Below are 17,301 nucleotides of genomic sequence, written 5' to 3'. Positions count from 1 at the left end.
CTCATAGATGCAGTTCGAAAAGAACAGTTCCCAACTTACTGTGGTCCAATTTCCTTTTCACTGACTCCTTTTTGCTTAGCCAACACGTAAAAGGGTACCAACAAGGTGGCAGCAGGCACAATAAATCTCTTTAAAAGACGCCTGTACCCCTTGTGTGTCGGGGGCGGGGAGGGAGGAACGCCAGAGAAATAGCCAGAGAGCTTCTGGGTACTCTCTCACCTTCCCGCCTAAACACTGAGGGGGCGGGGCCCGAGGCCGGGGCGGGGCCCGAGGCCGGGGAGGGGCCGGTTGCTTCCCTGGGCTCTCCCCACTCCTTTTCCTCCGTGCCCCTCCCACACGCATTTCACCACGATCCCGACAGGCTCAGCGGCTAGGAGAGTCACGTGAGGATGGGCGGTGGAGCTAGAGGCTCTTCTCGCCTGTTTCTTCGTCTCTATGGTTTTCAGAGGTGGGCGGCTTTGACGGAGAAGCAGCTGGAGCTCCAGCGTGGACGGGTAAGTCCTGGACTCTGAAGGGTATGAGGAGACAGCCTTTTAGGAAAGACGAAAGGGAAGGGGATGCGAAACGGCTTTAGGGACTTGACCTCCGGGGCCGGCTGTTTCCGGCTGTTTGTCCGCTCTGGGGTCAGGCGACTTCTCTGGTCGAGCGGGATAGCTGTCTCTCCCTGATGTGCTCAGTTTAGGGGTTTGAGAGCAGTTCTTAGTCCTGCCTGCTTCCCTTCCTCAGCTTTCCTTCACCTCACCCAGTCCCTTCTCCCTGTCCCAGGAGAACTTCTACCGAGTTCCCAACCTCAGGGTTCACTTGAGCGTCGACGTCCCTCTTCTCACGGGTGACCAGGGACACATCCTTGGGATTTGTGGATGTGGTTGGAAGTGGGTGCGGAGTTTACAGTTAGATTTCTTATGGGGGAAGTATTAATCTTTGAAACAAAGAAAGAAGTGGAAAAATCACTGGGACCTGAAAGAACATAACAAAGTGCAGGCTTCTTGGACTGTTCAGTTTTTCTCTTTCCCAGTGCCGTAACCAGTTTTCATTCGCTGTCGAGTTTCCTTCTCACCATACTGTCCTGGCCCGCAATACGATGCTTTGAGAATGAGCCGGGCGTTATTGACTCAGTGTGACTGTTGGGAAAAGAGTTTAAAACGAACTGTTCTTTAGGTTGCGATCTTTGTTATGTTATGGTTTATGGTTTCTTTATCTTCTCTTTCAGATGCCTAAAAAGTATTGTAGATATTTGTAAATATAAGTAGAATAACCATATTATAGTTAAGGGACTAGAGTAAAATACTTTATTTTCCTTGTGGTACCTGGAAAGTCCTATTTTATTTCTGTTTTTAAGTATCAATAGATGTGTCTATCGGTTTGGGGGCAGTTTCTTGGGTATACCTTTGTTTATGTTAAAGTATTCCTTTGAGTTACATGTGCAAGTGATCTAGCAGTAGAAAGGAGTGAAGCAGTTTGGGGTTGATAGCTGTAGGAGACTTTAGGTTTCATTAAACTGTATGACAAATTAATAAAATGTCAGCATCTTGAGACAGGTGTTGGCCAGTTCGACCACCCGTTATCTTACTAGCGTTGGGTAAGGTATTGAGCTTGTTAAATATTGCCTTATTCTAAAAATTTTTTAGAACCCACTGCCACTTGTTTGTGAGAAGGTGGCTCTGGCCTCCAGCTGCTCTAAGTGTCCTTACTGAGGATTATAAGACACAAAGTAATGCTAACAAAAAGGAAAGATTCAGGAGTTGGTTTTGTGCCTGGGGAGAAAAGGAAAGAGTTATAGAAACTAATAAGAGCAAGAGAAGGAAAGAGTGTATTGCTATCTTCATTTATAATCTATAGAACATTTACTATATTCAGTAGACTTTTTAACATTTCCAAGAGGTGCATTTTGAGAGTGACTTTCCTGTATTTAACAATGGTATGTAATTTGTCCCTTAATGCAATATTATGTAAAATAATTATAACTGAAAGATTTAACTGACACTTAAGATTTTATATTATTCAGAATTAATAGGACAAAAGTGATAAAGTTATTATACCTAATTTGGCCACTTTCAATCTTTAGTTTTCCCTCTTGAGCAATTTTTACAATGGCTGCAGCAATTGCTGAATGTTTACCATTTTTTTTTTCCGTAAGGAGTAGAGTTTTTTTACTATTTCCTTTAAAAGAGAGCCAAATTTTTTGGGCTTCCCTGGTGGCGCAGTGGTTGAGAGTGCGCCTGCCGATGCAGGGGACGCGGGTTCGTACCCCGGTCCGGGAAGATCCCACATGCCGCGGAGCGGCTGGACCTGTGAGCCATGGCCGCTGAGCCTGCGCGTCCGGAGCCTGTGCTCCGCAACGGGAGAGGGCACAAACCCGAGAGGGCCCCGGACCACCAAAAAAAAAAAAAAAAAAAAAAAAAAAAAAAAAAGATGTTAGTAGCTCGATTCAATGGACATTTGAACTTTAATTGCTAACATTGGTGGCTAACAATTGGCTAACAGGCTTTAGTTTAGACAGGCAGGTCTATATTCTAAAACCCAACTCCATCACTTCTTGATGTTGAGCAAGTTACTTAATCTTTCTGAACTTGAGATTATTTCATTTACAAATGGAGATGATAATACCTATCTCATAAGGGTCTTGTAAGGATTAACATATGCCAAGTGCCTATGATGTAGTAGATTCTCATTAAATGTAATTGTTAATAATAACAATGACAAAAAATGTCTAGAAGAGTTTATTTTCCCAATTTCAGAATGCTTAGCCCCAGAGAGTTTAAAATATATAGGTGTCTGCAGAATTAGCAAGATGGTTCTTTATTCAGTTTGTCTTGATTTTAGCAGGTTTTAAAATTCTATATTGCAGATATAGCAATAAATGAGAAAACTTTGTTTAAACTACATAATTATTAGCAGACTGCCTACGTTTTTAAAGATTGCTTAAGCTCACACAGCTTGATATATATAAAGAATACAACCCAGTCAAAAAAATGGACAGAAGACCTAAATAGACATTTCTCCGAAGAAAACATCCAGATGGCCAACAGGCACATGAAAAGCTGCTCAATATCACTAAGTATTAAAGAAATGCAAATGAAAACTACAATGAGGTATCACCTCACACCAGTCAGAATGTCCATCATCAAAAAATCTACAAATAATAAATGCTGGAGAGGGTGTGTAGAAAAAAATGAACCCTCCTACGCTGTTGGTGGGAGTGTAAACTGGTGCAGCCACTGTGGAGAACAGTGTGGAGATTCCTTAAAAAACTAAAAATAGAGTTACCATATGATCTTGCAACCCACTCCTGGCCGTGTATCTGGAAAAGATGAAAACTCTAATTGGAAAAGATACATGCACGCCAGTGTTGACAGCAGCACCATTTACAATAGCTAAGACATGGAAACAACCTAAATGTTCATTGACAGATGAATGGGTAAAGAAGATGTGGTACACATATACAACAGAATATTACTCAGCTATAAAAAAGAATGAAATAATGCCATTTGTAGCAACATGGATGGACCTAGAGACTATCATATTAAGTGAAGTAAGTCTGACAGAGAAAGTCAAACATATGATATCACTTATATGTAGAATCTGAAAAATGGTACAAATGAACTTATTTACAAAACAGAAACAGACTCACAGACACAGAAAACAAACTTACGGTTATCGAAGGGGATAGTGGGGCTGGGGCAGGGGAGAGATAAATTAGGCGTTTGGAATTAACATATATACACTACAATATATAAAATAGGTAAACAACAAGGACATACTATATAGCACAGGAAACTATACTCAATATCTTGTAATAACCTAAAATGGAAAAGAATCTGAAAAAGAATACATATATATATATATAGACACACACACACGTGTGTATAACTGAATCACGTTGCTGTATATTTGAAACTAACACAATACTGTAAATTAACTATACTTCAATTAAAAAAACATAAAAAGTAAAGATTGCCTCCTCCAAGGATAACTGTCAGGCTGGGGGAATGTATTGAGTGAATTTTACACAAACTCTGAGCTCAATAAAGCTCAGTAAGTGGAAGATAGCCTGTTCCTTCACTATACAAGGGAAGCTAAGCATTGAGCACCTTGGAAGTTCAGATCAGAATTTATGGTGACTTTAAGTAATTGGGGTATAGTTGTTTTACAATGTTATGTTAGTTTCTACTGTATAGTGAAGTGAAGTAGAGTTCCCTGTGCTATACAACATGTTCTCATTAGTTATCTATTTTATACATATTAGTTAGTGTATATATGTCAATCCCAATCTCCCAATTCATCCCACCGCCCCATCCCCACTTTGGTGTCCATACGTTTGTTCTCTACGTCTGTGTCTCTGTTTCTGCCTTGCAAACAGGTTCATCTGTACCATTCTTGTAGATTCCACATATATGTGTTGCTATACAATATTTGTTTTTCTCTTTCTGACTTTGTATGATGGTCTCTAGGTCCATCCACATCTCTACAAATGACCCAATTTCGTTCCTTTTTATGGCTGAGTAATATTCCATTGTATATATTACCACATCTTCTTTATCCATTCGTCTGTCGATGGGCATTTAGGTTGCTACGATGACCTGGCTATTGTAAATAGTGCTGCAGTGAACATTGGGGTGCATGTGTCTTTTTGAGTTATGGTTTTCTCTGGGTATATATGCCCAGTAGTGGGATTGCTGGATCATATGGTAATTCTATTTTTAGTTTTTCAAGGAACCTCCATACTGTGCTCCATAGTGGCTGTATCAATTTACATTCCCACCAACAGTGCAAGAGGGTTCCCTTTTCTCCACACCCTCTCCAGCATTTATTGTTTGTAGATTTTTTGATGATGGCCATTCTGACAGGTGTGAGGTGATACCTCATTATAGTTTTGATTTGCATTTCTTTAATAATTAGCGATGTTGAGCATGTTTTCATGTGCCTCTTGGCCATCTGTATGTCTTCTTTGGAGAAATGTCTATTTAGGTCTTCCTCTCATTTTTTGATTGGGTTGTTTTAGTGGTTACTGTGTTGAACAGTGCAGATATGAAACATTTCTATCATCCCAACATATTCTATTTGACAGAATTGTTGTGGATTATTATAAATACACTTATATCTACATTTGCTAGTTTCAGATGATAGTTAATTTGTATTTCAATCATGTTCCTTGTTCAAATAAAACTTACTTTTAGATTTGGAAATTGTATTTTTAAAAATGATCAAGTAGATTCTATTGTAATGTATTTCAAATAAAGAAGCATTGCTAATTTTCTTGGGTCTTTGATCTATGATAACATTTAAATTAAGTTGTTTCAGAATTTGATTATCAACTTAAGCATTGATATCATCTGACTTTCTATCCTAATAATTCCTGAGATGGTAATGAAGCATAATGGTTAAGAGCAATGGCCTTGGGATCAGAGAAACCCTCCCCTGCCATCCACTGGCAAATTTCTTAAAAGTGTTGAGCTTTGGAGTCCTTCTCAGTAAAATAGAAGTGATAATAATACTTAGCTCAGGGTTATTGAGATTAAATGAGGTAATGGATATCAAACATTTAGCATAGTATCCCTCACAGAGTAGTGTTCATTAGATGCTAGCATTAAAGAGAATTTGAACAACCAGTTGTTTACAAGCAAAAGAATTTTTTTAAAAGTTGGGGAAATTGGAATATGGACTGGACATTAGATGATACCAGGGAATTATTGTTAAATTTGTTAAGTATAACAGTGACATGTTTATCTAAAAAGAAAGTCGATATTTTTGGAGAGGCATACTAAACTATATAGCAGTGAAATGATACCATGTCTGAGAGTTGCTTTAAAATAATTTACAAAGACAATGAGGAATAAAAGGGACAGAAAAATTGATCTTAACTTCCATTTCCTGTGAAGAAGGAATAACAGGGACCATATTTACCCTCCCACCTGGAGCCGCTAAAAGGGGAGACAAAATATACAGAACAGTTGTTTCCTGGATTTTGGACATTGTGCAGCAAAGGACAGTGATCCCTGAGAGATGGGAAACAAACGAGGTGAGCTCTGTGATTGTTCTGGCTTGCTGCCTGGAGAGCATTTCCCAGCTGCAGAGTAGGGAGGGCAAACCCAGGCAGAGCACAGTGGTCTTCCTGAATTGAGAGAGTCTGGGGAGGCCAAGACAGCTGGAGTTTGCTGGGCAGAATGTTAGAGATGAGAGAGCCAGAAGGAGGGAGAACCCTCATGTATTCAGCTGAGAATTGATCAGTGACTACATGTGAGGAAACTACCCGAGGCTGGGAAAAGAACTACCTGAAAAGAGCGAACAAAGGCAGGGATAGTGTTTTTTCCTACCAGCCAGAGCGGAATATATTTTAACAGGTCACCAGGTGGAGTACAGTAGTCTCCCCTTATCTGTGGGTGATACATTCGAAGACCCCCAGTGGATACCTGAAACTGGGGAGTGCCAAAGCCTGTATATACTAACTGGTGAGTAGCATATTAAGCATGAGTATGATGGACAAAGGGTTGATTCATACGGGGGGCAGGCGGGACAGGGGACGGGGCATGGAGTGGGACAGTGTGAGATTTCATCAGGCTACTCAGAATAGCACATAGTTTAAAACTTATGAATTGTTTATTTCTGGAATTTTGCATTTAATATTCTTGGATCAAGGTTAACTGTTGGTAACAAGCTACAGAAAGCCAAACCACAGTGGGGTAAATTAGTCTTAAACTAAACACTGCTCTGACCCAGCCAAAAAACTTAAAAGCAAGACCTGAAACAGTCAAACTGTTTCCAAGTAACGTATTCATGTCCTAGAACTAAGCTCAAGAATAGATTCAGGAATACAAAAATATCCAGCACCCAAAAAGGTAAAATTCCCAGTGTCTGGCATCCAATCAGAAATTACTAGGCATGCAAAGGAGCAGGAAAATATGACTCATAATGACAAGAAAAACAATGAAAACTGAAACAGAAGGACACAGGTGATAGAATTAGTGGAGAGGGATGGTAAAACAGTTTTTTAAAACTGTATTCTGTATGGTCAGGAAACTAGAAGAAAGATTGAATGTTTAAATAGAAACACGGAAGATATGAAAAAGACCCAGCTGAACCTCCAGAGATGGAAACTACAGTGTCTGAGATGAAAGATACACTTGATGTTATTAATGGCAGATTAGACATGGGAGAAGAAAACTTAAGTCAAGATGTAACTTCCAGTTTACAGGAAATAAAGGGGCTAGAGAAATATTTAAACCATTCTACAAGGAAGCAATTAGATAAATACAGAATTTGAGAAATGCAATATAGATGTCCTGTCCTGTTAAAAAATTAGGGTTGTGCTGTGATTGCACAGTGTGGTGAATATACTTAATATAAGCTTTAAAATGGTTAAAATGGTAAATTTCATGTATATTTTACCACTGTTTTAAAAAAATTACCATTTAAAAAAAACATTTAAAAGTATACAATTGGCAGGCATAAAGTGTATTTGCATTGTTGTACAATTATCACCACCATTCATTCCTGGAATTTTTTCTTCTTCCCAAACAGGAAACTATACCCATTAAACAATAACTCTCTACTTCCTTCTCCCCTCAGTCTCTGGCATCACCATACTACTTTCTGTTTCTTTGAATTTCACTACTGTAGGTTTGTCATATATGTGGAATCGTATACTATTTGTCTTTTTGTGATTGGCTTGTTTCACTTAATGTAAGTCTTTAAGGTTCATGCATGTTCTAGGATGTATCAGAATTTCCATCCTTTTTCTTCAGTTTTAAAAATTGTGGTATAATACACATGATATAAAATTTACCATCTTAACCTTTTTTTTTTTCTTTTTTTGGCGGTACGCGGGCCTCTCACTGTTGTGGCCTCTCCCGTTGCAGAGCACAGGCTCTGGACGCGCAGGCCCAGCGGCCATGGCCCACGGGCCCAGCCGCTCCGCGGCATGTGGGATCCTCGCAGACCGGGGCACGAACCCGCGTCCCCTGCATTGGCAGGCGGACTCCCAACTCCTGCGCCACCAGGGAAGCCCCATCTTAACCATTTTTTAAGTGTACACTTCAGTGGTATTAAGTACATTCAGATTCTTGTGAAACCATCACTATCATCCATCTCAAGAGCTATTTTCATCATGTAGAAGTGAATTGCTGCATCCATTAAATAACTCTCCAATACCCCTCCTTCCAGTCCCTGGCAACCACAATTCTACTTTCTGTCTCTGTGATTTTGACTACTGTAGGTGCCTCATCTAAGCAGAATCATACAGTGTTTATCTTTTTGTGACTGATTTATTTCACTTAGCATAATGTCATCAAGATTCATACATGTTGGAGCATGTGTCAGGATTTCCTTCCTTTTTATGGCTGAGTAATATTCCATTGTGTTTATAAACCACATTTTGTTTATCCATTCATGTTGATGGACACTTGTGTTGCTTTCACCATTTGGCTACTATGAATAGTGCTGCTATAAGCATGGGTGTACAAATACCTGTTCAAGTCCCTGCTTTCAGTTCTTTTGGGTATATACCCCAGAGTGGAATTGCTGGATCATATGGTAATTCTGTGTTTAATTTTTTGAGGAATTGCCGTACTGTTTTTTGTAGTGGCTGCACCATCTTGCATTCCCATTAGCAGTGCACAAGGATTCCATTTTCTTTTTTTGTTTTTTTTCCTAAGGATTCCACTTTCATATAATGAATAAACAAACAAACATATGATAGTCATTCTACTGGGTGTGGATAAATTTTATGTTATGTATAGCTAATAAAATAAGATTAGGGTGGTCAGGGGAGAAAAAGGTTGTATATGAAGGAACTGTCCTACATTAGAGAGATTGGAGAAACAAAACCAAAGATAATACATGATTTTTGTGTGGATCCTAGTTTGAAAAATCAGCTATATATTTTGTGGAAGTTTGAATACGTACTACTATTAGAAGATATTAGGAAATTGCAATTAATTTGAATAAGTGTGATAATGGTATTGTAGTTATGTAGGAAAATATTATTGAAATATTTAAAGTGTTTTAACGTCTGTAACTTTGAAGTTGTCTGCCTTAAAAATAGCCTGATAGACATAGATAGATGAAGCAAATAGGTGAAATGTTAATTGTTCAATCTAGGTAATGTACATGTGGTGTTCATAATAGTATTCTTTGAAATTTTCTGAGTGTTTGAAAGTTTTTAAATGAACTATAAAGGTTTGATGTTAATATCTTTCTTTTTAAAAAATTTTATTTATTTATTTAGGGCTGAGTTGGGTCTTTGTTGCTGTGCACAGGCTTTCTCTAGTTGTGGCGATGAGGGCTACTCTTCGTTGTGGCGCGTGGGCTTCTCATTGCAGTGGCTTCTCTTGTCTCAGAACATAGGCTCTAGGCGTGCGGGCTTCAGTAGTTGTGGCTCACAGGCTCTAGAGTGCAGGCTCAGTAGTTGTGGCACAGGGGCTTAGTTGCTCCATGGCATGTGGGATCCTCCCGGACCAGGGCTCGAACCCATGTCCCATGCATTGGCAGGCGGATCCTTAACCACTGCACCACCAGGGAAGCCCCGTTAATAGCTTTCTTTTCTGGAAAAGAAGCCTTTTTTTGTTTTTTGGCTTTGGGTCTTCGTTGCTGTGTGCGTGCTTTCTCTCGTTGCAATGAGTTGGGGCTGCCCTTCATTGCAGCGCGTGGGCTTCTCATTTCGGTGGCTTCTCTTGTTGCGGAGCACAGGCTCTAGGCGTACCATCTTGCATTCCCATTAGCAGTGCACAAGGATTCCATTTTCTTTTTTTGTTTTTTTTCCTAAGGATTCCACTTTCATATAATGAATAAACAAACAAACATATGATAGTCATTCTACTGGGTGTGGATAAATTTTATGTTATGTATAGCTAATAAAATAAGATTAGGGTGGTCAGGGGAGAAAAAGGTTGTATATGAAGGAACTGTCCTACATTAGAGAGATTGGAGAAACAAAACCAAAGATAATACATGATTTTTGTGTGGATCCTAGTTTGAAAAATCAGCTATATATTTTGTGGAAGTTTGAATACGTACTACTATTAGAAGATATTAGGAAATTGCAATTAATTTGAATAAGTGTGATAATGGTATTGTAGTTATGTAGGAAAATATTATTGAAATATTTAAAGTGTTTTAACGTCTGTAACTTTGAAGTTGTCTGCCTTAAAAATAGCCTGATAGACATAGATAGATGAAGCAAATAGGTGAAATGTTAATTGTTCAATCTAGGTAATGTACATGTGGTGTTCATAATAGTATTCTTTGAAATTTTCTGAGTGTTTGAAAGTTTTTAAATGAACTATAAAGGTTTGATGTTAATATCTTTCTTTTTAAAAAATTTTATTTATTTATTTAGGGCTGAGTTGGGTCTTTGTTGCTGTGCACAGGCTTTCTCTAGTTGTGGCGATGAGGGCTACTCTTCGTTGTGGCGCGTGGGCTTCTCATTGCAGTGGCTTCTCTTGTCTCAGAACATAGGCTCTAGGCGTGCGGGCTTCAGTAGTTGTGGCTCACAGGCTCTAGAGTGCAGGCTCAGTAGTTGTGGCACAGGGGCTTAGTTGCTCCATGGCATGTGGGATCCTCCCGGACCAGGGCTCGAACCCATGTCCCATGCATTGGCAGGCGGATCCTTAACCACTGCACCACCAGGGAAGCCCCGTTAATAGCTTTCTTTTCTGGAAAAGAAGCCTTTTTTTGTTTTTTGGCTTTGGGTCTTCGTTGCTGTGTGCGTGCTTTCTCTCGTTGCAATGAGTTGGGGCTGCCCTTCATTGCAGCGCGTGGGCTTCTCATTTCGGTGGCTTCTCTTGTTGCGGAGCACAGGCTCTAGGCGCACAGGCTTCAGTAGTTGCAGCATGCGGGCTCAGTAGTTGTAACAGGCGGGCACTAGGGTGCACGGGCTTCAGTAGTTGTGGCACACGGGCTCTAGAGTGCAGGCTCAATAGTTGTGGCACATGGGCTTAGTTGCTCCGCAGCATGTGGGATCTCCCTGGGCCTGGGATCGATCTTGTGTCACCTGCATTGGCAGGCAGATTTTAACCACTGTGCCACCAGGGATGTCCCAAAAGAAGCCATTTTTAATTTGCTTTTACTTTTATAAATAATTTAATCCTTAACACTTAGTTTCTCTCTCCTTTTTTTTTTTCATTAGTTTCTCTTTATAATTGATTTTATGGGTTTTGTCTTCCAGATACTCCATTTTTACTTTTTTTTTTTTAACTAAGTATGTAATTAGTGTCCTTTTTAGGGAGTGATTTTTGTGTTCATCCTGACCAATGGAGTATGCATTCTTCATATATAGCCTAGCTTTTGAAGGAGCAATTCAATTGTCAAAGCTTTAGATTACTCCCATTACTTATTTAACCCAGAGGTTTTAATTTCATGCTCTATAGGAAAATGGCTCTCAACTCATTGATAATTTCTTTCCTGACTGCATATTTTCTTTAAGCTCAGGTTAAGTCTCTGTTCAACTTCTAGGTACTATGTGTACTGTATTAAGATTCACAAAGTGTCATTTTTTGGTTAAGAGGGTAGAGGGCAGAATATTGTTATTGTGGGAAACCTAGGGTTCTACTACCATAAGAAGCATTCTAACCTATGAGTCTTGGTGGTGGTTATTGTTTTTTAACTTGTTTGCTAGTTAATTTTCCCAATATGAAGCATTTCCAGCTTTATTTCTATAGTATAAGTGTGATGAGAAGAGAATTAGACAAGGAGTTATGGGAGTTACAGACCTAGTTTCTGTTTCCAACTTTGCTGCTAAGTAGCTTTATGATTTTGATGACGTTTCTTGAAGAATCATCCTCTCTGGCCTGTTACCTTTTGTACTGAAAATTTGAAAATTTCTAAGGTCTCTTTTAGCTCTAATATTCTGGTATATTGTTCCTTTTTCTTTCTTCATATTTTATCTCTGTGTTTGTAAGGGAATTGTGGCAGACTGTGTACTGAATCCTCTTGTCAAAAATGTGTACGTTCCTTTTCTTTTTAAATAACAACAAAAAACCTTTCTCTTTTTAACCTATTCACTTCCCTACTTTTTGTGGCAACAGGAACAACTTCTTTGTACTGAAAAATATGTTGATTATAATTCCTCCTTTTGTATAATAAAATAGAAATGTGAAGGAAAGCAGTATGTCGTATTGTGCTCGATAGTCTTCATTTGCCTCCTCTATATTCACTCTTTTTTTTGTTTTTGGCTGTGCTGCGGCATGTGGGGATCTTAGTTCCCTGACCAGGGATCGAACCCATTCCCCCTGCAGTGGAAGCATGTAGTCTTAATCACTGGACCGCCAGGGAAGTCCCTGTATTCACTCTTTACCCTTCTCCATCCTGCTTGTGCTCCAAGAAGCTGACGTTTATGGACTACATGCTACTAGCTCCATTCGCTCTGGTATCCAGTAGGGTTTGGCCAGTGGCAGCGGATGGGAGGAGAGTGAGGTCTGGGTATATAGTTTCTTGGTTCCCTCTTTGTAGGTTGGTAATTATGTTTGACCCTTGAGCAAGGTGGAGGTTAGGGGCACCGACACCCCCCCGCCCCCCGCCGAGCAGTCAAAAATCCACATATAGCTCTTGACTCCCCCCAAACTTAACTACTAATAGCCTACTGTTGACTCATGTTGGAAAGCAGGGATATTGAATACTATTTTCTGAACTGAGAAGGAACTTTGAGACCAAAAAACAAAGCAGGCAACTCCATAAAGTGCATTTATGAAGTTTGTTGTGGGTAACTTACATACAGGCAGGATAGGGTGGATGATGATCTGGAGGCGTTTGCAGCTGCACTACATGCTGCCATAAGGGGTACAGGGGAATTTAAAGGACCCAAAGCTAAAGATAGAATCTGACTACTATGTTGTAGTATGTATCAGAATTTCATTTCTTTTTAAGGCCAAATAAATCGATTGTATGTACACAGAATATTTTTTTTATCTGTTTTTCTGTTGTTGGATTTCTGGGCTATTTCCACCTTTCGCTATTGTGAATAATGTTGCTATGAACACTGGTATAAAAGTATCTGTTTGAATCTCTGCGTTTATTTATTTATTTGGCTGTGTCGGGTCTTTGTTGCGGCATGCAGGATCTTTTCGTTGCAGCACGTGAACTCTTCATTGCGGCACACGCAGGCTTCTCTCTAGTTGTGGTGTACGGGCCTCAGAGCTCACGGGCTCAGTACTTGCTGCATGCAGGCTCTCTAGTTGTGGTGTGCAGGCTCTGGAGTGCGCTGGCTCAGTAGTTGCGGTGCATGGGCTTAGTTGCCCTGCAGCATGTGGGATCTTAGTTCCCTGACCAGGGACCAAACCTGGTCATCTGCATTGGAAAGCGGATTTTTAAGCACTGGACCACCAGGAAGCCCCTGAATCTCTGCTTTTAATTCTTGTGGATATATACTTAAGGTTGGAATTGCTGGATCACATGGTAATTCTATGTTTAACTGTTTTCCATAGCGGCTGCACTCTTTTACATTCCTACCAGCCGTGTACAAGGGTCCAGTTTCTTCACATTTTCTCCAGCACTTGTTATTTTCTGTTTCTTGTTTGTTTTTTGATAATAGCCATCCTCATGGGTGTAAAGTGGTATCTAATTGTGGTTTTGATTTGCATTTCCCTAATGACTAATAATGTTGAGCATCTTGTCATGTACTTATTGACCATTTGTATATCTTCCTTGGAGACATGTCTATTCAAATCCTTTGCCCGTTTTTGAATTGGGTTGTTTGTTTTTTTCTTGTTGGAGTAGATAGTTTTGAATCAAAATACAAGGTTTCTTAGAAACAGCAAAGTGATTCCATGGATTTGAAATGGTATTTAGATTAGAAAAAGAAACAAAAATGTCCATTTCCTTGATTAGATAGCAAGGATAGATTATAGATAAGTTTATGATTGGAGTCTTACTCTGCGTTTTTTTTTTTTTTTTTGCGGTATGCGCGCGGGCCTCTTACTGTTGTGGCCTCTCCCATTGCGGAGCAGAGGCTCCGAACGCGCAGGCTCAGCGCTCTGCGGCATGTGGGATATTCCCAGACCGGGGCACGAACCTGTGTCCCCTGCATCGGCAGGTGGACTCTCAACCACTGCGCCACCAGGGAAGCCCTTACTCTGCGTTTTAATTAAATGTTTGCATTAAAAGGAAAATATTTAGGCGTTATATGTTTATGTAACATTTTAGTGAAATTTATGTTACACTATACAGTTTTTATTTGATTTATCACCGTTAGCAGCATTCTCTTATATTACCTTACAAACAGACATTTATTCATAATTTGCTACTGTGCTCAGCTTTTTATAAGAATTTTCTCATTTAATCCTCCTCATAGTTCTTTGCAGTAAGTATCCCTGTTCTGTGGAAGTACAAAGTTGCCAAAGTCAGAAACACAGGTCTGGCTGACTTCAAAATTAATGGCCAGTAAGAGGTCAAGTTAACTAGATTACCTTGAGTAAGACACTTAACTTTCTGGGCCTCAGTTTATTAAACAAAGCAGAACAAAACAATTATACAACAATACAAACTTATCTACATGCTTAGTAGAACTTTAATTTGTGATGTTCTAATTTTGCTTTAATTAAATCCTAAGGTTTAAAACATCTTCAAATAAATAAGCGAAACTCTTAACAAAAAAGAAATACCTGGGTAAATAGAAATTGGAGTAAAGGTAAAAAAGGCAAGAAAACATCCTGTGAAATATCTAATATTGCTGTCAGCCTAGGAGGTTTGTTTCTAGAGAGAACGTAAATATAGACAGATTGTTATAAAAGAGTATCAATAAAGATGTCTGTTGTTGTGAACACTAAAAAATTCCGCTGAAATTGTTATTTATGTAGAAAGAGACTTCCTTTGGCAGAAATGTATATTATTCTTACAGATTCTTTGCTGTTGAATGAGACTCTGAGAAACATGTCATGGCCTCACAGTTGAGTTCTGACATGGAATTGTTACTACATTTTAATACAGGTACCTCGTTTTCCATGTCTGGAAATTGAGTATAGTGCAAATGAGAGTATTCGTTGGAGCATTTTAAAATATAAAGTTCTCTGCCAATGTAAGGTGACATTCTTATTAAATATTGATTCCTTCATTTTATGTTCACATATTTCTATATCACAGTAGGATTTAGAGCTTTTTAATTTAATAGGGAAGTGCATAAAGTATTCTTTGTTCTATGGTACATATAATACATTATTGTTGATCAAAATTTTGTGTTTCCCTTATTTTAAAAAAATGTGCTCTTCCTGGGGTTAGTCTCAGCGTTTTGTAAAGTTAGGTTTAGTAAACCGCTGCTTTTGCTATACATTCCCATGTTACAGCTTTATGAGCAAAGCAAACAGACTTAGCAATGAATGAATTAGACAGTTAGCAAATTACAAATGAGGATATGGTTGTAGGTTTACATAGGCCATTTAGATTTGTTCTCTTGTATGGTTAGATTAACTCAACCTAATATCAGCTTTTGAATGGTTGGGTATCGTTAAAAAAGAATTTTATATTGTATATATCACATATAGATATGGCATATAGCACATAAAGAAGGCTACATGAAACAGATATGTACACTTTAAAGAATAATTTTAAAAAGTGAGCCATATCAGGCCAAAAAGAACATTTACATCACCCCAGAAGTCCCCGATGTGCCCTTCTGTGATCACACAGCTTGTTGTGTGTTGGTTTGTTATGATTTCATACCTACTTGTTTATGGCTTAAGTGAAGTTGTTTTGATCTAAGGGTGAATTTGTTTACATTGGGGAGGCTGTGTCAAGATGATATCATCAAAGTTGTTGTGCTACTAAGTGCTTGTTGATGTGAACATATGGAGGAGTGACTATGTTGTAATGAACATTTAAACTTTAAATACCAAGAACTTGTGAGGACTTACTGAGAATGTTCAGTCTGGGCAAGGCTACTCTTTGCTGATCTAAAATAACTCTCCAGAGACCTGCTGTGGCAAGGTTACTCTTTGCCAGCAGTGATGAAAACAGTGCAGCGGTCTTGTGAAGGAGATCATCTTGTCAGCCAGCACTGGTGCCTTCATTCTACTGGCATCCAGCTCTAGCAACAAGGGACTTCAGTTTGCTCTGGCAGCTCTTGGTTGGCTAAGCTGACTGTTCGGAAAACCAACTTATAGAAAAGGTACACCTCAACTCAGTTTGGGCTCTATTTCTTTCATCTCCCCTTTGCCTGGAACAATAGTGTAATCATTTGAATCAACCACCCAAAGCAATCTACCATTGCTTTAGAGTATATTTCTTTATTGGCTTATTAAGAGACATTATCCTGTATGCTGTTGGCTTGTGACATATTATTATATAATTCCCGCAATTAACCGGTGTTAAATAAGTCATTGGCAAAGACAATCTCAGTCTCTGAGCATAATTTGATAAAAGAATTTATCTCTTCAGGAGATAAATTATCTTCCAGAATTTTGGTTATAATCATGGTTATGTGTATCACTAAACACTTTGTTTTGTCTGTTTTTGAACTTTATATAGATGAAATCTAACCATGTATATTCTTTTATGATATGCTTCTCCACTGAACATTATATTTATGAGACTTACAGTGTGTTATTTGTAAAGCATTTGGGGGGAGGATGTAAATTTTCCAAAATTAATTTAGTAACTCCTTTTTTAAAAAATATATTTTATTTTGAAGTGAAATGTGTAAAAAAATAAAGCTACTCATTAATGACTATAATGTGGATCCCTGTTTATTCATTATCCACATTAGGAATTAGGACATGTTTATCCATTTAACTGTTGATAGACACTTGGGTTGTTGTTAGTTTTGGTTATTACAAGCAGTGTTGCTATGAACATTCCTGTTCATATCTCAGAATATGTTTGAATTTTTCTACAGTAAGATTGCAGGGTTAAAGGTATTCATGTCTACAATTTATCAAGATAATGTCAAACTTTTCTAAAGTGATCGAATCAATTTACACTTCCAACATCAAATGTGAGAGTTCCCATTGCTTCACATCTTTGCCAATATGTGGTGTTGTTGGACTTTTAATTTTACCAGTGTGTAAGGCAACCCTGTCACCTCAGAGCACAGGTGAAGATCCGTTAACTCTAGAGAAGAGGAAAAGAAAAAGAAATTCTCAACCTCTGAGGGAGGGGCAGGAAACTGCCAGAAGCTGAGATCTTCAGAAGTCTACATCTGAGGAGAGACAGGGCCACTGAGAAAGCTCCATGCACAAGACCAAGTGACACAAGGTCACTGTTGAAAATTGTGGCTATCCCAGGACAACAGAGAACCCATTGCTACCAGTCTAGCATGCACCAAATAACAAGTACTCAGAGGAAAAATGACATATTACACACAAAGGAACAAAGGTAAGA

The 17,301-nt window shown here is 38.9% G+C and overlaps 1 protein-coding gene across 1 annotated transcript in view; it reads left to right on the top strand.

Moving 5' to 3' along the window:
* Positions 1–370: 370 nt before the first annotated feature.
* Positions 371–17,301, top strand: part of MICU1 (mitochondrial calcium uptake 1) — a 223,853-nt gene continuing 206,922 nt past the window's right edge. The window contains exon 1 of the mRNA XM_024739749.1: positions 371–494. The gene's annotated coding sequence lies outside the window, so the exon portion shown is untranslated. The remainder of the gene's footprint in view (positions 495–17,301) is intronic.

The sequence above is a fragment of the Neophocaena asiaeorientalis genome, unplaced genomic scaffold (genome assembly GCF_003031525.2).
Source record: "Neophocaena asiaeorientalis asiaeorientalis breed wild unplaced genomic scaffold, Neophocaena_asiaeorientalis_V1.1 scaffold501, whole genome shotgun sequence".
In the NCBI taxonomy this organism is placed as follows: domain Eukaryota; kingdom Metazoa; phylum Chordata; class Mammalia; order Artiodactyla; family Phocoenidae; genus Neophocaena; species Neophocaena asiaeorientalis.
This window is presented reverse-complemented; position numbering and strand designations above follow the sequence as displayed.